Consider the following 20,505-nt stretch of genomic DNA (forward strand, 5'->3'; position numbering starts at 1 on the left):
CCAGTTGGCAGGCAGGGCTGAAGGCTGCCAGGATTTTCAGGGACCAAGGGGTCTCCCCTTGTCCCCCCACCATAGAAGCTCGGGGTTGGGGGGTCTCTGCTCTGATATGGCTCCATGGCATTTTGGCTGCACAGCTAGAGACATGCACCCACTGCCAGCATCATCCCTTTGTCCCCTTGAGGATATTGAGGGGTTGGTAGGGATCCAGGAACCCAAGGCGGGACCTTGAAAAGTGTTATCATCTTGGGGACCTTCCTCAGTCCATCCCATCTCGTTTCCATCCTGGCTGTGCACAAGATGGAGAGGATGGAGCTGGGAGAGAATCCAGCAGAGCTGGGTTTGAGCAGGCGAGGCAGGGATCTTGGAGAAGGAGATGGGAAAGAGCAGACAGGACAGACCTACCAGGAGAGACCTTACACCTCCTGCCCTGTGCCACCTCTTGCACCCAGGCTGAGCCCCAGCTCGACTCATTGTATTCAGCACCTGCACCTGGGCAGTGCCGGCCTGATGGAGGCACAGGTTTCTCTCCCTGCTCCTGACTGATGCCCAGGCTGTGTTCTTCCCATCCACACCCAAGGTTGGGTTGGGTCCATGTGGCACAGAGGCTGCCTCAAGGAGAGAGAGCTCCTGAAAAGGTCTCCACCACCACGGCTTTGGGAAGGCTTCATGCCTCCCAACAACTGCGTGCTGCTTCCCATTTTTATCCCTCAACATCTGTTTCTTGCACATCCCCCATGGGCCTAACAGCACTTCAGAGCAATCCATTCCACTTTTCAATTTTCTGATAAATGAAATCATCAGAAGATGGCAACTCCTTTTCCATTATTGCTCCATAAAGAAGAGGAGCTGCATATGGGGCACGGCCCTTCATCCCACTCCCCTCATCGGGCACTTTATTGCATTAACCCTGCATGGCTTATTCCTTGCTGGCTTCACACTGTTGGCGACGTCATTGATAAAGTTAGTAAGGAGCATCTGTCCTGGGTTGTCCCCGTGACCGCCAGGGGACACTGTAAGCTCTGAAGTGATGTGGGATCCTACGGGATGCAGGTTGGTACCCGGGCTGCTCTGCCCCAGGTCTCCCCGTGAGCCCCCTCCCAGCCCATCTGTGAGATCCCAGGAGGGGACATTTCTTTTTTTCCCCTCAAACCGGGCTGAAAGGAGAAAGGAAATGAATGAAAGGCCCATTTAGATGTCTGCTAGAATAGAAGCAATCAGCTTTCTGGGAAAAGTGCAATTGGTGTCTACTCCATGTGTGCCTCCCCCTGGGTCTGCTAGGGTGCAGAGCAGGAATTGGGGCTCCATGGCAACCATCATTCTGCTAATCAGGACCGGCACAGACAAGTGCCTCTGCACCTGGCAGGAGTGCAGAGCTTTTACAGGGCTCCATCAGGACCTGGGGATGCTCTCAGCCATGGGCAGGAAAGGGCCTCCCAGGGAGAAAGCCCATGACACCAGAGATCACTGGGATGGAACCCCATCTCCTGCCCTAGAGCTGCTCTTGGCAAAGAGGTCTTGGTCTGATCCCAGAGAACATCCCATCAGCCAAGAATGTGCTGCCCAACCCACAGCATTTTGGGGATCACTCAGCTCCAGCACGACCTCCTCTGGATCGCTGAAACAGAGCACAGACCCAGGGCTTCCTCCCAAGCATCAGCAAGACACTTTATGGACTCTATTTATTCTTTCCCAAACCTTCTCCCGAGTGAGTCACCAAAGCAGAGAAATGAGCATTGGGGAGCAGGGACGGCCTCTCCCCATCCCTCACTCACAGCAGCTCTGCATGCACCGGCGCACTCCAGGTGCAGCTGCTCCGCCAGGATTGATTGCCAGCGTGTTTATGAGCTCACTGCCCTGTGAGCCCTGTGGTAAATATTCATTCTATCCCACACCCAATTTGTGAGCTTTTAAATGGGGCTGGGAAAAGGCCTTTGGCTGGAAGGAAAAAAAAACAAAAAACAAAAAACAAAAAACAAAAAAACGCTCCGAGTTCTGCAAAATCTCATTTGCAAAGAACACCGGGCGAGGAAATAATGTCGCTGTGATTGGATCCCATTTGCCACATAATGACTCACTCAAGATCAGCCCCACCAGCCATAAAGAGCAAAAACATCACCACGAAAGCACAGCACGGCAGCAAGTAGGGACAGACGCCAGAGGGAGAGGAGTGAACAGCGGGGTCTGTTTGTGCCCCTGGAGCCCTTTGCAGAGCGTCTCCGTGTGCACCCTGCTCTGGCAAATGGCCAGGCTGAGGGACAGGGATGTGGGGATGGGGTCCCACACAGCTCAGCCCTGCATCTTCTCAGAAAGAGCAGTGGGGCACTGGCATAGGCTGCCCAGGGTAGTGGAGTCATCAGCCCTGGAGGTGTTCATGGACCGTGTGGATGTGGCACTGAGGGATGTGGTCGGTGTGCATGGTGGGGGTGGCTGATGGTTGGACTTGATGATTTTCAAGGTCTGTTCCAAACTTAATGATTTTATGTTAGGGGAAGCTAACAGGCTCAATGAACCCATGCATGTTAGTGTGTCCACATGGAATCCACTCTGGGGCACCGCAGACCTCAGGCAACTCCAGGTGTTAGCAGAGCCTCGGGGACACCCAAGGGATGGAAGATTAGGGATGGTAATTCTGTCCAAGTGGATAGAGATTAGAAGCTCTCAGCCTGATTTCCACACTCAGAAGATGCAGAGTAACCAATGGGGCATCCCACCTGTAGCACAGGGGAAGCTCAACCCTACATCTCATGGGCAAATCAGACCTCAGCAGCCTCATCGTTTTTACTCCATGCAAGAGGGTGATGGCTGGGTGCACAGCATCACTGCCAGTCCCAAACTACAGCAGCAGGAATGGTAGTGCTGTGGCTTCTGGTAGATGAGGGAATGAAGTTCCCATGGGATGGAGAAGATGTTCGAAGCACAGCTTCCATCTGTTTTCTGCAAAGGAAACACATCCTGCCACGTCCTCTTCCAGCGTGGGGGCAGCAACCACACCCTGCCCTATTGCCCATTCCTACAGTCGCAGAACCCCTCCACAGATGGTGCTGGGAAGGGGCCAGGCAGGGCTCGCTTGCCAGCAGCTCCAGAGGAAAGTGCTGAGGACATGTGTACATCCATGTACTTGGATGGGATTTCCTTCCTGGCTGTGCCAGGCTGATGGCAGCAGGCCTGAGCGGCAGCCCGATGCCACTCACTTGTGTTCAGCCAAAATAAAGCTCCCAGTTCACACGGGACTGATGCAAATCCCACCCCATGTGGCTGCCACAAGTGCAGGCTGTAAATAACTGAGCAAATCTTCAGCGAATGGGGGAGATTTTCCTCTGGCACAGCGCAGCATCACCGGAGAGGTTTCTCCTCTGCTTTTCTCCCCGCTCCCATCTGGTGGCTATTCCCACCCCACTCACAGAGCCTGGGAACCTGTGAGCACATGGGAGATGCTGGGAGAGCACCAAAAGCACCCTTCCCCACCCTCCCGTTCTGCTCTGTGTCTGCATCAGCTGACGCTAATTACAGCCCCTAACGGTGCTGGGAGAGGAGCTGCTTCCCTGGGCTCGGTTGTAATGCCAGGCAGCAATTTGGGTTTGGAGAATGCCTATAACCAGAGATGCGAACCAGGGCTGCTCAGGCACATTTGGAGCAGACTCATGGGGTTTCTCGCTGGATATGGGGCAGCTGGAGGTGGGGTTCCGATGGAACAGCCATACGGGGAGTGGCAACTCCACGCCCCTCCTGCCTCGGCGCCCGTACCGATTCGTGGCTCATTGGCTCCCTCTGGTGGACACGCCTGGGAGTTCCGGCGCGCTCCGAAGAGGCTGAGGGGACACGAGTGCAGCGGGCAGAGTTTGGGGACACGAGGCGGCGGGAAGGGGACACAAGCACTGCTCCAAATGGCCCGCTAACCACGAGCTGAACCGATGGCTTCTCCATCCCACGGGTGCAGGAGGGGAGATGCATGAGGCCTGGTGGGATGGATGCTGGCCTCGAGGTTGGGGGCTTCTTTGTGCTCTCCGCAGCAGTCCAGGGGCTCTGACACAGCGATGACGCGCGCAGCTCATCCCCTCCCTGGGACGCACCTCCCAGCCCAGCACTTTTGGCAGCAGAGCTCGTGTCCCCCTCTCCCCCCAGCTGTCCCACATTAGGGAATCACCCGCGTTCCCCATCCCTCCCTCTCCCAACAGACCCGCAGCCCCATCGGCTCAGCAGCTGCTCAGCGAGGAGCGAGCCAAGATCCCGTCACAGCGTGCATGGTCTCCGTCTGCCCGCCTCCATCTGCCGCTCTTGTCCCACAGCCCGCCTGGAAGCGCCCTACGACTGAGGGCTGCCCTCATCCCTTCCCTCCACGGGGGTGGGAGGGAGATTGTTCTCAATGGTCCCTTAAGGAATACCCCAGAGGCTGAGCTCCGACCCAAACACATCTCTGTAGGGTACAACGTCACTTCGGGGGACCTCATCTATGTGATATGGGGGCTCGGGTTCGGCACTGTTTCCCCGGGGGATGCAGAGACCTGGGCAGCCCTAAGCCCTGAGCACACCCCGACTCCCCCATCCCCATCCCTGCTCATATCTCGCTAAGTTACTTTGGGTACCACCACATTCACCGGGGGCTGGGGTTTGGCCACAGGAAGGAGGTGAATGGAGGGTACGGACAAACGGATGTCCCATTGATGAGGATGGGGCTGAGCACCCCCAGCCCCCCCACGTTCCTCTCCCCATGCAGCCCGGCCCGCAGGGCCCAAAGGATGTCCCAGAGTGGTCAGCCTGGCCGTTAGTGCTTCTAAAAATAATCATAATTTACACTGTGCCAAAAAAAAAAAAAAAAAACTTTTTTTTTTTTGTTTGTTTATTTCTTTTTCTTTTTTTTTTTTAATCCCCCTGTTTTAATGAGAAGCTTCTGCAGTTCCCCTCGGGAGCACTCCCACCGTCTTGTCCCCTCCCCGTAGCCATCCCTCCTCCCTCAGTCCTCTGCCCCGTCCCTGCGGGAGGCCCCGTATTGCCCCCCCCGCTCCCGATGGCCCCCCCATCCCGTCGCCATAGCGACAGTGACCTCACGCTGTCGCGTAGCAACTGCTGACATCATCCCGGTCCTGTTCTCATGGAAACCCGCGGGGGATGTGAGGGGGTGGGAAGGCAACGGCAGCCCCGGGCGGGGTCCCGGGACCACCCCCCCCAGCACCGGAGCCCCCTCGTATGGCGAGGAAAGGGTTAACTCGCATAAATCAGCGTAATACAGGGACGTCAGCCCGCGTCAGCCAACTGCAGGGGGTGGGTGGGGAAACGGGCGCAGCACGGGGGAAGGGGGGAGGTGGGCTGCACTCTTCATCGTCCCTAACACGAGCACCCCCTACCCCGCGTTCAGTGCACCCTACATCCCTCGAAATGTGCACAGCATCCTATGTAACGTGCATCCCATTCCAAAGTGCACCCTGTGCCCTCGCACCCCCCCAGGCTCTGTGCCCTGTGTCACCTTCCCTGGGTGACCCCAAGCCTCCAGTGAAGCCGGATTGCAGAGCAGCATCTGCATCCTGCAGAACTCTGGCTCCAGATCAACTGCCCCGGCGTGCTGCAGGCACCCACCCCCACGCATGGCTGTGCTCATTCTCATGACCCCATATACCCTACAAATTCCCCTAAAGCATTCATTTATCTCTAAACTCTCAGGCTGCCTGTTTATTATGGATTGTGTTCCCAAGGACCCCGTGGAGGTGGCCAGGAGGAACGGGGTTGCCAGCCCGTTTCCTGGAGGAACTGCCTGGGGGGTCTGGAAGGGAGCAGGAGCTCGACGCAGGGACCTTTCTGGAGGGATAGAAGTCATGGCCAGCTATAGAGGCTGGCATTCCATGGTGTTGCACTCACAGTGAGGTATCCCCAGGGTAGCAGTGGATTCATCTCAAAAAGGTCAAATGTCACCAGACTGGAAAAGGTCCCCATTTCATCTTTCTTCATCCTTCGTTCCCCACCAATGGACCTCAAACAGATGGGAGAGCAAAGAGGCGCCTGCTGTGCTTTGCGATTCCACAGCACATGTTATGACCTTTGAGTCCCCTTGCAAACATGGAGGTGGTAAATGTCACTGGCTGGGTGGCAGGGAGGGGACACAGAAAACCCCAACAAAGGGCAGCTATTGTCTGCGGGGTGAGGTTGTGGGGTCGGGGGGAACTCACTGAGTGCTCCTCACTCCCACCACCCAGGTGCTCCAATGAATGGGTGGCACTGTTCCCCTGAGCCGTGCGTGGGAGGTGCTGCAGATCCCAAATGGGCAGCAGGGAAGAGACGCTGTGTGCCACCGCCCCATCCCGCTCAGGCCCCATTCCCACATCCCAGATGATCCCGCCCGGGCTCTGTTTCAGGACCTTTTATGGCCATCAGTGCCAGCAGACACTTCCCAGCCCACTGCGTCCCGCCAGGCAGGGACAGGGACATTGCTGGGGTCACCCTGAAGTTCCACATCAGCTCTTGCCTCATGACAGCAGTGGTTTAGCGTGGCACACTGATAACTTTACTTTGTGCTGCTGCTGTGTACTGTGATGGATGGAGCGAGGGATGCTGCCAGATATCCAACAATGGTGACGTGAGGTCTCCAAAGGGTCCCACAGGGTCCCAAACATCCCTCCCTGGAGCTGGCTGCAGATATGTGGGTGAAGCAGTCCCTCTGCAATGGGTGAAAAGCACTGCTCCAAATACAGCCCATAATTTCCACTCGTGGCAACAGCTATGGAACAGGTTCTTCAGCGAGCCAGAGCAGGGTGACGAGATGGGGAGAGGCTGGGAATGAAGCCAGTGGGGACTTGGCACCGGCAGCCGGAGCCGCCCCTGCTCAGTGGAGAGGGACCTGCAACCCTGGTTGAAGCTGTGCACTGCAGGTAGAAATCTTTTGGGGCAGCTATAAGGAAAATATTCTGAATTTAGTGCTTTCACGCAGCTGGAGCCCCAGTCTTGGTGCAGGGACTGGGATACCTAGGGGTGTGAGGTGAGACCCCACTCCCAGCCCCAAATGAGATCCCCATTCCTGTTCCTGGAGATGGCATGGGTGGGAACTTACAGGCTCTGACGCAGGAGACGTATGACAGGAGCACTGTTGCCAGGCTCAGGGAGGGACCCAATCGTGCCAGGGTGCTCTCAGCAGATTAAGGACTGGAAGGCTCTGGTAATTACTTTGCGGGATAAAAATAGGCTCGGCTTTATCCTGCACCCTGATCTCCATTGTCCCCACCCAGATGCCACCCACTCAGCAGGGTGGGGAGTGGCAGAGTTCCCATTTTTGGGTAAAAAAGAGGGAGAAGGACTCAGGGATGAGATGGCACCTGGCTAGTATGTTCAGAGCTAGGGCTGGAAAGGAGCCTCATAGCAAAGCCAAAGCGTCTCCCTGTCCTCAGCCCTGCTGGAATCAGGCTGAAGGACAGCTGAGGTGAAGCCTTGGGGTCTTTGTGGCAGTGGTATATTGGGTATGGGGCACGCCAGGAGCTGTAGTCTGTAGACCTCAGTGCAGGACTCCCACCTGCCTGGTCCCAGCAAGAGGGGAGTTGGGGGGCACAGCAGCCACACAGATTTTGGCTGGCGGAGCAGCACCAGTGTTTCCTTTGGCGAGGAAATGGTCATGCAGGAGATAGTATGGGAACAGAATGCCTTCCTGCACGCCCCTGCAGCACATCCCCCTGAGCCCCCACATCCCCATTCACAGCCACAGCACTGGGGTGCAAGCAGAGCCATGAGTGGACCGTGCACTTTTGCCCCTAGAACAGGCAAAAAGCAACACCAGCCCCCATCACTGCTCATCTGCCCGCTATGCCCCCCCCCCACTACCCTTCTAAATTCCCATTACGAGTACAAGCACTCCTAAACCCACCCCACAGTCCCCGCACAGCACCCTCATGCCCCTGCGCTCACTCACACGGTCTTCTACTCCCACCCCATGCCGCACTCCAGGCATCCCAAATCCTGTATTCCCTCTGTACTCCCAACGCTGCGGTATAACGGCTGGGGGGGCTCAGTCCCCTCGCTCCCTCCTATAGGGACGGCTGCTCCCCTACGCCCTGCAGAGTCCCCAAAGCAGCGCGATGCTCCGCGCACGGTTCCCCCCAGCCCTACAACCGCCCTGCCAGTATTTTTCCACTGGCTCCACATCCTTAATCTTTTGTTCTTTGCAAACCCTAAATCCGGCCCCATCCCACCAGGGGATTGCATACTCCCTCATACCCCCTCATACCCCCTCTCTCCCCGCCCCCCCTCCCCCCCTCCAAAAAAAAAAAAACCTTTGGGAATTTATTCCCACACCCAGCAAACCCCTCCGGTTGCGTGGCGGTAGCGCGGGTTGGGGGTGCCGAGGTTGGGAAGGGGCTGCACTCCCACTGCCGCTTGCCTGCCTGCTCCCGCTGCCTCCTCCTCCGCTGCACTGCTCCGAAGTCACAGCGGTACCGGAGCCGCCGCCGCCGTGCCGGGGCCGCCCAATGTCGGGACCGCCGGAACCGGCGCCGCCGCTCCTCCCCTCCTCTGCAAAATCTGCCCCCCACATCTTTTCTCCCACGGGAACCGTCTCCGACAGCCCCTCCACCCCCACCACTCCCGCACATCTGTGCGCAGGTCGGGGCTTATCGGATCCCTTTCTGCCCGCCCTTAAAACCCTGCCCCCCGCAAGATGTCCCTTGCTGTCCCCTCCCGGGGTACAGATGACTCCTCCGGCACACCCTCAGACCCCATCAGACCCGGCCCATGGGGAAACTGGGGGTCCCAGTCCCTCCGGGGTATGTTTCACCCCTTATTTCCTTACCTTTTGCAATAGCCCCCCGCAGTCATCAGTGCAGGGGGGGTTGCTGTGCCCCGGGCTTACAGCTCTGAGCTGAGAGCAGGGTGCCGAGGGGGCACGGGGCAGGGGATGGGGGAGCACATCCCCCCCGAAAGCAAGTGTGCCATAAGGGACTGTCTGGAGGACTCAGGGGGGACGTGAGGAGCAGAGGGCAGTCCAAACTCCATACTCAAGCAATGGTGAATAAGTGACTTTTTGGGGAGGGGTGGCAGTGGGGTCACAGCCCCATCCCTGCTGTGGGTGACCCACTCCCATCCCTTCTGTGCCGCCGAGCCAAACCACACTGGCAGGGAAAAGGAGAGTTAAAGCTCCCTCCCTCCCATTCCAACAGGGAAATCTGTACAAATCCAGTGTTATCCTGGCATTTCAGGGTTGGGGCTGTGCCCAGTTCCTGGCAGAGCCTGCGCGGGCTGGCACGGCCCTCCCTGGTGCTGCGCTGAGACCGCGCCAACTCACTGCAGCCCAAGGAGCGATGCCAGATCCCACTGAGCGAGGCCGTGCTGCTGCCTGCTGGTGCTGGGCATTAGGGATGAAAGCTACGAAATGGGGACAGCATGGGACGCGGCACTCCTCACCCTACGTTGTCACTTTTACAGACCTGGTGACACCCGTCCAACTCATTGCATCCGTTCTCTGCCAGGGCTGGAGCAGAGCGGACCGCGTGAGGGTGGGACGGGTTGGAGGACGGTGCGCACGAGGGAAACTGAGGCACAGGGGCGGCTCTGCGGGCGGAGCGCTCCCCGGAGGGCGGCGGAGATAACGCTAAAAATACGCCGGGCGCTTTGTTACCGGCGACAATAGCCCGACGTATTTTTAGCTGTTGCGGCGTGAGCAGCGCTGTGACCCTCCCCGCCCCGCTGCCCCAGTCCGGCTCCCCACGGCCCCCGGGGTTCGGGGCCGCTTCCCGGTGCTGTGGAAACGGTAACGTTAGAAACTAAACACAAACACCTCCCGGCTGCCACCCCCGGCTGAGTCACGGCGGTGCCGGCTACCCCCGCCCCTACCTCCAGCTCCGTCTCCGCGCCCATCCCTGCCCCAAAAACAGTGCCCGGCACCCCCCGGCCCAGCCCCATTCTGGGATTGCCCCCTGTGGATGATGCTGCCTCTGCTTTCCCCCATCCCAGGACTCCGGGATTAAACTCTACTGAGTGGCGTTGCTGTCCCCAACCCCATGCCATGGAGGCACCTCTCACTGCCCCAAAGCAGATCCCGAGCACTGCCCTAAAGCAGACCCTGAGTGATGCCCAGCTTCCAGCACTCGACCCCAAACCCGCCAGCAGCTGCAGCTCTGGCACAGCTCCCGCCATCCCCATCCCGTGCCAGGAATAAAAATAAACGGGTAGAGGAAGGGAGAAGCAGCAGAGCTGCAGCACACTCCGACACTGGGTCCTCTGCATGGAGATGGCTAGGCTATGGGGCTCTGCTGTAGTTCCCATTGCACCGAAGTGAGTATTCTTTTCCCACCTCATCAGAAGACACAGGACAAGCAGGGATCCCACCTGTCTTGTGGGATCCATGAGGTCCTGATGGGTTTTGGGGTCGTTTGGGAGAGCCGTGGAGCAAGGAAAGCTACAGCCCCATAGGTAGAGTCATACACACTGGGATGGCCACTGGGAAACGGCAGTGGGACAGCAGCCGTACCTCCTCCTTCCTAAAATTGAGCAAAGAATTCTGCAGCCGCAGCTGTGCCTATGTTGGGATGTTCTGGGGCTGAGGGCAGATTGGAGCACACGTTAATTAACACTCAGCAGCTCTGGGTGTCAGCCCAGGCTGTTTTGCTGTTTTCGTTTTTGCCAGTCCTGAAGTTGGGTGAGAAACCAACGACAGCTGATGCGGACCACACTTCTTGACCACAGGGTTTTTTAATCCTTTCCCTATCTCAGTGCCACAGCCCTGAAAATTATCTCAAAGAGGAACTTTTAAATAAAAGTTGTGAGCCTGTCTGCCTGTGTGTGCATCTGATTGTGTTCCCTCTATCCTGGCCGCCTGTAAATTTAGCTTTTTCCATCTCTGGCTGTTCAAGCTGGGCTGGTAGCCAAAGCCCTGCACAACACTGTGCAGGATGTGATCCCCATCCTCACACGGGTGAGCAGGTGTGCAAAATGCATGTGCAAGGACAGGGGGTGTGTATGCACAAGTGCCCACCCAGGACTGCACACGCATGGGGGGCTCATGCAGGAGAAAACACGGGTGGGCAGCAGTGAGCTGTAGGTAAGCTCCACCAGAGGGTGCCCTGCATCCATGGCACCTGAAACTGTGCCCCACAGAGAGATGTGGGGTGGGGGACAATGGGGTGTCCTTGCCCTGGCATGTGTGGACTGGGGGCTTGGGGCTCTGGCATGAACTTCCTCCCCTCTCCTCCCCTTGCTCATTGCGACTAGGCTGAGACCTGAGCAACCTCATCACAGCTAACAGCAAGGAGTGGAGGGAGAAGGGATTTCTGCTCTTTGCCCCCTCCCAGCACTGGGAGCTTAGGGGATAGCACTGTTCTACACGCGTGGGTCAGCCTCACCCTCCTCATGGCTTCCCCAGCACAGAATTGCCCTAGGCAATGGTCCCAGCCCCTCCCACCACCAGTCCAGCCCCTGATCACAGATGGAGCACAGCTGTCCTCCATTCCTCACCCCAGCACTGCCGTCCCCACTTTGGGATGGCAGTAGTCCGAGTGGACCTTGGTGAGCCACTATGGGGCCAGGCAGGGGGATTGGGACCCGCCTGGCCCCGCAGCACCTTGAAACCAGCCTGACTTGCTGAAGAGGCCAGACCTGCTTGAGGACTGGGGTTTCCATGGTTGGGCAAACCTCCCCCCTAGGGTGGGCCCCATCCCAAAACGTAAGGGACTCCTTTAGTATCCTCTCATTGCTGCTAGGTGGGTCCCCATGGAGTGTGGATCTCCAAGGCACAAGACCTGCACTTTTTCCAGCCACCCCAGAAAGAGACATTGTGCCTTTAAGACAAAACACGGGGCACAAAGCAGCTTTGTGTCCTGACTTGCTGAGTTTCCCCAGCATGGCTTTGTCCCAGGACATGTATGGGCACAGCGTGCTCAGCAGCACTCATAGCTGCTGTAGTGCAATGCAGGACAGACCCAAAGCAGGACAGGGATCAGAACGCATTGCTGGGCATGGCGTGGAGACTGGCACGGCGACAAGGGGACAAGAGATGGGGTTGCTTTGGCAATGCAGTTGGGGGTAACAGAGCATCCACCCATCTGCCCCCATGTCCACAATGCCACCCCACCCCATTCCCCACCCATCCTGCACAGAGGGTCTCTCCAAGGGGTTTCACCCCACCGGGCTGTGCGACCTCAGAGAGACGTTCCCGTCCCCCAGCAGTCACGGCGGGACACTGCTGACCCCGTTGGCCGTGGTGTGACCCCACAGATGCCCCATAACAGCACAGAGGGGACACTGGTGTCCCTGTACCATAGAGGCCGCTCCGCACGGCGTCCCGCTGCCCTCCGTGTTTTCCCTGCAGCCTTTTGTGTGCGTGGCGGCGTGGCGGCGCTCGGGTAGGCCGCATGGCGCCCGGCCTTCCCCACCTCCGTCCTCCTCCTCCCCCCGATCCCCGCCTCCCTCGGCCGCCATTTCGCAGCGCCGGCCTCGCCCGCTCTGCACATCATGGAGGACCGCAGCGCAGGGGGGGAAACAAAGAGCCGCGGCCTACGCCGCTGCCCCGTGCATCCCCTCCTGCCGCATGCAACAGCGGGGCATCCCGCAGGCATTAAACACTACGTTCCCTTCTCCATCCTTCCTTGTGAAGGGGCTCGGCAGCACAACGCCGTGCCGGTGGGATGTTCTGAGCCCATGTCCCACAGAAGGGCTCGGAGCAGGGAGCCACATCCCCAGCGTGCATGTGGTGATGGCCACAGGGACCTGCAGGGCACCCACCTCTGCCCGGCAGCACAGGAGCAGGTTTGTTTTTCAGGCAGAAATAAAGGTCAGAATCAGGCACAGAGAATTGTGTGTGGGTTCTGGAGTGACCCAAAAGCACCAAGCCAGGTCCGAACCACCGGTGCTATCTGCAAAATTCTACAGCCCAGGGGAGCTCTTTTTCCCTTGGCCTTCATTTCCATTTTCAAGCTTCCCTCTGTGACTGCAAAGACTGTGAGAGCCAAAATCCTGCATGCTGTGTACCAGGGTGCTTAGAGAAACACTGAGTAATGGGGACAGTACAAAGCATGCGCCTCATGTAACCACAGCACTTCCCATAAAGCAGACTACTCCATTTCCTGGTCAGGATGGGAAACGCTGAGGGCAGCAGTGGGCTGGAGGGGTCCCAGCAATGACAACAACAGGAATGGGCATTTAGGATCCCCAGGAGGGTGCTACTGCAGGACAGTGCCAACCTGCCATTCCAGCAGCGTGGTATCACTGCTCCACATGGATCCATCACAACCAGGCTCAATGCCAGGGCTGTGCTCAGCCCCAAGCACAGTACAGCAGCCCTTGTAACAGCCCTGAGGCTGCCTTGCCTTCCTCATGCCCCACTACCCTAATTCCAGGCAGCTGCTCAGCTTCCCACTGCAAAGGCTCTTTCCAAAGTTTTGTTTATCTAAAAAATTATCTGCTTTTTCTTTTTTTCTAAGACTGAGGACAATACCATTTCCAAAATGGATCAAAGCTTATCCTAGAAGCAGGGCACATTGGACAGTTGGACACTGTTGCTTCTCCACTGTCTAATATGGGGTTGTGCTGCAGGGCACCCCCAGGAATGATCCACCCCACCCCCAGCTGCACTTTGCCCAGCCCTACTGACCTGAGCATGTTTGCAGATTCCTGCCCCTCCATACACTGGGATGGAAATGTGGTCAAAGTTTATTAGAAATGTACCAGCCACACACATGTGTATGTGCCTGTGCACATATAATAAGCAAAGCACAACCTTTGTTTTGTTTTCTTAAGAAGCTACTCTGTAAAGCAAGGCCACAAGCAGAGGAAGCCAACAGACAGGAAGGCAGTTGACTGTGTTTGTGTTTCCAAATGTGTGCTGTGCTCAGCATGGAATGGCAGGTGGGAAAGGAGGAAACGGGCTGCAGGGGCAACAAAGTGCCACCAGCATAGTGACATTTCAGGAGACTGTACAATAGCCAAGCGCTTGGACTCATAGACACTGTCCCATCACCACTGCAGTGACTTCAGCCCCAACCCAGGACACCCACAGGTCCAGGCCATAGTGGCTTGCAGCAATGGAAGGAGCCACGGCTCTGGGCAGGAACCAAAGCAGTGTCTCAAGGCCAGGAAAGCTGTGGTGACTCAGAGGCGAGAGAGGAAAGTGAGCCTCACTTTGGCCCCCACAGCCTCTCAGCTGGTTTCCTGGCTCCTTTCAATTTGCATAACAGTCCTTGCACAGGGGCAGCAGCTGAGCCGTGTCACTCCCACCTCCCCCCAGGGACTGTGAGTCCTACAGTGCAGCAGGATCCCAGCGTCAGCCCTGGCTTCTGCTCCTGCCAATGGCTTCCTGCACGTGTTGCTTGCAAGTGTCGGTCCTTAGGAATGCCCCTTCTGTCCTCTGCTCTCACAGGACAGTGGGGGGCACAGAGCTGTGTCATCCACTCTACCATCAGCATGATGTGCCTTTGGGAGCAAAGAGCAAACTCAGGTGAAAGAGGTGACAGAGAAGCTGATCCCTTTCTCAGCTCCAGTGCCACCAGCATGTCTCCTCCCAGCTCTGCCTCATAGTGCCATTTGGGGACAAACTCTGGAGAAGAGTAACACAGACTGGGTCTGGTGCCCACAGTGCTATTGGTTAGTTCCGGCCATCACTGCTCAGTTCAGCTTTGCTGCTTTCAAGGCCTTGGCAGAGCTCTGCAACTGGAAAAGCACTTTGGCCAAAAGGCAGTGCTGGGGCTGAGGGGGGCTGGAGAACGCAGCAGGTACCAATGCCACGGGGCTGGCTGGGGTCTGAGCAGCGCTGTGGTCACTGCCGAGGGCCACCACTTTGTGGCAGTGCCCAGAGACAAGGCAGCAGGAGCTGCAGGGAACCCTGGTAAACTTTAAGTCACCCCAGAAACTGAGAGGGGTGGGAGCTACAGGGCTGCTTGTTTCCAGATGGGGAAACCGACACAGCCCCCCAACTCTTGCCTTATATCAGGGCACTCCCCACCAGTGCCTCCCAGCCTAAACACTGGGAGCAAAGCCTGGAGGTTCTCAACAGCCCTACGAAGCGCTGAGCCCCCTAGCGACCCCACAACATCAAGGGAAGCCCTGCCCCACTCCCAACAAATCCGGACACCCCCACCAGCAGGCAGCACCCCCAGCACAACACCCTCAACACAACACCCCCCAACCAGCCCAGCAGACCCTACTATAACAAACCACCAGGTGCAAAGGAGGAAGGAAACCAGGCGGTTAAAAGAAAAAAAAGAAAAAAAAAAAAAAACAAAGCCAAAGTAATAATTAAAATAGAAAACAACAGACCCGGCAAAACAGCAAGCAGAGCGAGCCGAGCTGCCGCGTGTTTATTCGGGTGCGGGAGAAGGGGAAGAGAAATACCTGCCCGGAGACAGCCGGGGTCCCTCGCAGCCGCCCCGAGGCCGCTGCCCCCCGGCTGCGGGGACACGCGTACCCCAACCCCGTCGCTGCCGCCAGGCTGTGGTGCACAAAGGGCTCCGCTTTTAAAGCCCACGGCCCGATTTCCCCCAACCCCACCGGGCCCTGATTGGTTGGGCCGGGGCAGAGCTGCCGGCTGGGCCCCCCCCTCGGCGAGAAAGGGGTGTGGGTGAAGGGGGGGGGGGGAGATGTTGAAAGAATATGTATTTAAAAAAAAAAAAAAAAAAAGCCAAGAGCGAAGGAGAAAGTGCAAACTGGCCCAAGGCAGAGAGAAAATCCCAGCCGGGATGCTCCAGCGTCCTTCAGCCCTGTGCCTCCCCAAGGCCCCTCCCCAGCCACCGATCTCCGCTTTACTCCGGTCACCGTTTTCTTTTTTTAATTTCTTTTTTAAATTCATTTATTTATTTATTTTTGGAGGGGTTGTCCGGACAGCTGTGCTTTCCCAGCTCGTCGGCAGGGGGTATGCTTGTACCGAAGAACGCAGCCCTTTGGTCCCGGCTGCCCGCCCCCAGCCCCGATCCCACCGGCGGCGGTACGTCCGGCCCCAGTGCTGTGGGAGGGCTGAGGGAGACCTGGGGGTCTCTCGGAGCTCATTCGACGCTGGGGTGCCTGCTGCAGAAAGTGCAGAGTCGGGTCTGCTTCGAGATGCTCGTGCCATGTATGTTCAGTGCCTTTTTGGTAGACAAGGATTTATTTGGCTTCGTGAACCCTGAGCAATGTGCTTGACCCAGCTACAGAAAAGGAAACTGAGGCACAGAGGTGGTGTTGCACAGAGGGAGCCAAGGCAGATCCAGCTTCAGCTCTCCTGGAGAAGCACCAAAGAAGTTTGGGGTGCTTGTCCCAGCAGCATGGATGGGGCAGTTTTCACCCTCTGGACCTCAGTCTGTGAAGGTACAGAGGAGATGAAAAAGGATGGAAAAATGGATGAGTGTTTGTTTGGTGTCCAAAACCTTGCAAAAATCCACTGTAACATGGAAAGTTTCCTGCCTCACTGTGCTCCATTGGATGCTGTATAAAAACATCCCAAGCTTGAGCATGAAGCGTTCCCAACCTGATGTCTTGCATTCTGGGGTGTTTCTGGGGTGTGTGAGCGAAGCACATGCTTTCTAGGGTGCTGGAGGAACAGAGCCACAGTGGGAGCACCGTGTGGCATCCACATGTGTGTAAGTACATATGTGCACACGTGTGTGCAGAGCAGCACAGCCCTTGCTTTGGTAGGATGGGTGGGTGCTCCTGGGCGGGATGGAAGGATGCTTTTTGCTATGGCTGCAGGAAAGGGCAGGCGCTGCTGGAACCGCCAATCCCAGTCCCCTCTTTTGCTCTGAATTTCTGCAACAGCAGTGCTGACGCTGGGCTTTGTTGGCTGGTGGCTTTCCACAAGCTGGCAGGGCTGGTTAGTAGTGACTGCCCTTGTTATTGGGGTGGCAGTGCTCAGGACTCCCCGACAGACAGCACTGATGGAGCTTCACCATCCCCAAGACTTACTAAAACTTACTCTGATGAGATTGCCCTATGTATGAAACCACACAGCCCTGCTGCAGTGCATTGGTGTGAAACCAGCTCTTCTCAGCAACTTGTCCAAAAGTTTCCTTGGTGGCTGTGACCACTGGGACCAGTGGGGTGAGGGCAGCAGGATGCTGGGGTCCAAAGGGACCTAGGCTCTGCTTGGGAATCTGCTTTCGGATGCTCCATGCAAGGAGGGGCTCACCTCGCTGCTGACTCCTTCATAGGATGGTGGGAGTCACTGCTCAGCCCTGTGCTCATTCTCTTCTGTGTGAGCTAGAGGAGAGGAATGCCACCAAACCCAGATGCCTTTTCTCTCCTGAAGAGAGAAATCTTCCACCAAAGCCCAGGCAACAGTGAGAAAACAAACAAATGCTGAGCAGCAAAGTTTGGCTGGGGCTGGCTGGAGCATGCAAGCCAAGCAAAAGCTCCTGCTAGCACTTGTTCCAGCTTTCGTGCGAAGCCCCCTATTCATTAAATAGGATCTGGGAAGGTTTTGCAGCCAGTGGGATCTTTGCAGAACCATGGGGCCAGGCTGGCTGCAGAAAGGTGATGCTGAGCCAGAAAGACCCTAAGCAGGACCTCGCTGTTTCTTCCAGCACAAAGTGTAGCAACATCATGCTGGGGATATAGAGGGACCATTTATCATGAACAATTCATGTGATAGCACTAGCCGTGCAGGAGCACCCAGAACCCAATGGCTGTGCACTGCTCGTGCCCAGCTCTTGCTTTCATTGATCTTGTGCAGTGGGGTAAGTACCATCCATGGTGTCCCATGGAGTGGCTTCAGCAGCTGGGTGCTCTCCCTAAACCAGCCAAGAGCAGGAACAAGAGCCGGTCAGGATGTGGTCCCCAACATGCAGCTCTGTTACATGCACACCTTCTCCTGGGCTCTCCTCTTGCTCTATTTAATGAGGTGCTGAGGGACAGTGAAAGGAACCAACAATTAGGTGAGCTGAGGAGCGCCCTGCTTTCCCGGCCTCGCTGCTTGGAGCACTTAGGAAACCTCGGGCCCTGGGGAGAGCAGGAGGGAGCCAAGGCTCTCAGAAACACAGAGCAGAGCAGAATTGATAGGGAAAAGCAGGCAGTGGGTTAACTCCCCAAGAAGAGGTGAGCTGATCATAGTGTACTCCTGTGCACCTTGGTCTGAATCAGTGGAGCTGTGGGACTTTCAGCATCACCTTCAGCCACAGGGTCATCAGTCACTGGCTCCTGCAGCAGGAGTCACCTCTACCTCACAGTCCAGGAGGGAAACAGGTCCAAGCAGCCGCTGCCTTTTCCCACTGCCAGTTCAAGACCTTGGAGCTGATCTCTGGTGTCTCCAGGAGCTCAGGGCTTAGCCTTGTTGGGAGCTGTGAGCTTGGGATGCTGTGAGCCAGGGTATGGAGCTGGGGTCTGCGCAGATCCCGGAGGGGCAGCTGAGTTGGTGACAGAGGTGACCGTTGCCCAATGTCAACCTGGAAATGCAATGGGACTAGATGCCAGTATCTACATCTTGCTGAAAGTCAGAGGTATGTGGGGGCTTTCTTGGTTCTGAAGGCTCAAGACGAAGCCAAAGCCAGAGCTGTTTCTGTGCCTGGCCAAGAAGCTCCTGCCAAGACATAATTTAGTCCCAGTCCTGGAGGCAGGATAAATCAGCCTGGACTTGCAAGCCCCAGGCGAGCAGCCATGCGTGTGCATGGACACACACCCCTGGCAGAGGCCGTACTTATCTGCTCTGCTCCTGCTGATCCCCCTTCGCTCAAGGTTGTCTCAGCCCTTGCTCCTGGCTCATCTCCCTTAGCCTCAAATCCCATTAGGCTCCCACGTCCTCTCAGAGGGCTTTTCAGGAGGGTGGTGCCCAGCTCCCCCTTGCCTGGGAGCTCTGCCTGGCGACAGCATCCATGGTGACGTGGGACAGAAAGCATCCAACAGCCTGGCAAGGGGCTGCTTGTTTGCTCATCCTTGAGGGGCATGCAGCTCCCCAGGCTGACCCTGCCTTTCCCACCTCCTGATGGAGCTGTTTGGTATCCCTAGGTCCATGTCCCCTTCCATGTGGTGCCAACTGGTCCTGCTGCCATGGAGGGGAAATCCCAGATGTGTCATATTCCTTACTAGACGGTTCCACAAGCTGATCCTTCGCTTGGACATGGCCTCTTGCAACTCCACTCCACTTCACTCATCCCAAACATGTTCACACCGTGCCATCAGCAACCAAGTGCCAGATGGCAGCAGGCCCATGCACAACGAGGAGCTGAAGGGCAGCTGGCAGGGGGCTGCAGCTGGGTGCGTCGATCAGAGGAATCCGATCCATTATTCATGGCCAACCTGGGCTGCAGCTTTAGAGAAAGTGTTGAGCACACACTTATCCTTGAGAAACGCTCCTGAGAGAGCTTGAAAGCCCCAGCTCTCAAGCACGGAGAAGACAGGATGCCAATGTGGCACTCTTCTGCTGCAGCTCCTTGAGGAAGAAGCATGTTTCATGTGTGTCAGAGACACCTGCATCCACCCCACGAGTGTTCATGGACATGAAGAAGCAGGAAGGGCCACAAGTTTGGAATGATCTGCATCCCACCCAGACCCAGCACCAAGAAGCTTCAGCCCCACTAGGTTTTCCCAGGAGAAAGGAAGGGGACAAAGAGGAAGGCAGTGGCCCACATAAGGACAGCTGTGTAATTCAGTGCATAAGGAACAGCTCAAAATAGGGGAAATCCTGTTGCGGAGCTCAGCCCGGTCCTTGTCCAGGGACCAATGTCAGAGAGGCAAAGAAAGGTGGCAGCAACTCATCCATGGCATCTGGTCCCCACCACTGCGTGCACCCCTGGGATCAGGGAGCAGATGGGTGACCCAGGGGACACCTCCTCATAGTAGCACTCAGTGCCATGCCACCACACTGAAGAGGAACCAGGGTTTGGGAGAAGGGCTGGGCTGGAGCATACCAGGCTGGAATTTGGAGATCAGGAGGCACAAAATGGGGCAAAGAGAGCAGTTAGGACAGTCATGCTCAGGACATGCTCTGCTCTGATGCAGCAGAAGCCCCATAGTGCTGGAGGGCTCACAACCCCCCCTACAACCTCACAAGCTTCTCTGTGAGAGCCCATTCCTCTACAGAGTTACACCCCTTCCCCAACTCCCTTCCTGGGATACTGACTTCCCCCCGCAGACACCACAGTTCCTGCAGAGCCCCTGTTGGCTCCGTATGGCAGCGGGCTCCCTGCTCACAGCCTGCCCGCATCTCCTCCCCGATGCAATATGGTGCCTCACCACTCAGGCTCAGCGCTGCGGGATTTTTTGCTTTATTAGCTAAAACTAACGAGGCAGTGGCTGTGCAGGCCCTCAGGGGCAGGTGGCTGGGATTGATGACTGCAGCATTGCCGAGTGACCCGGAGCAGAGTAAAAAGGCACCAGGGCACTGGGGATCCCTACATCTTTTGGGATGCTCAAATGCAATGCCCGGAGCTCCTTGTGCCCCTGGAGCCGGAGCTGGCAAAGAGGCTGTGCCATGCTGAGAGAGCACCCATGCTGCGAGGGGCACAGCTGGCACAGGCAAGGAGCAGTGATGAAGGGGCATTTCACTGCCCAGACAGGCGCTGCACATGAAAAGGGCATTGTAGGGAAGCGTGCATGCCTGGGGAGCAGCTGGCAGAGGCACAGCACCGCCGCTTCTTAAAGGCA

General features: G+C 57.0%; 1 long non-coding RNA gene across 1 annotated transcript; it reads right to left on the minus strand.

Annotated features, from left to right (window-relative positions):
* Window positions 1-5,636: 5,636 nt before the first annotated feature.
* On the minus strand, window positions 5,637-15,684 carry LOC109369500 (uncharacterized). The gene is made up of 3 exons (XR_014885577.1): window positions 15,292-15,684; window positions 12,223-14,373; window positions 5,637-7,148 (listed from the first exon to the last, which is right to left on the minus strand). It is a non-coding gene; the product is annotated as an uncharacterized LOC109369500 (long non-coding RNA).
* Between the last annotated feature and the right edge of the window lie 4,821 nt (window positions 15,685-20,505).

The sequence above is a fragment of the Meleagris gallopavo genome, chromosome 11, assembly GCF_905368555.1.
Source record: "Meleagris gallopavo chromosome 11, MGAL_WU_HG_1.1, whole genome shotgun sequence".
Classification (NCBI taxonomy): Eukaryota; Metazoa; Chordata; class Aves; order Galliformes; family Phasianidae; genus Meleagris; species Meleagris gallopavo.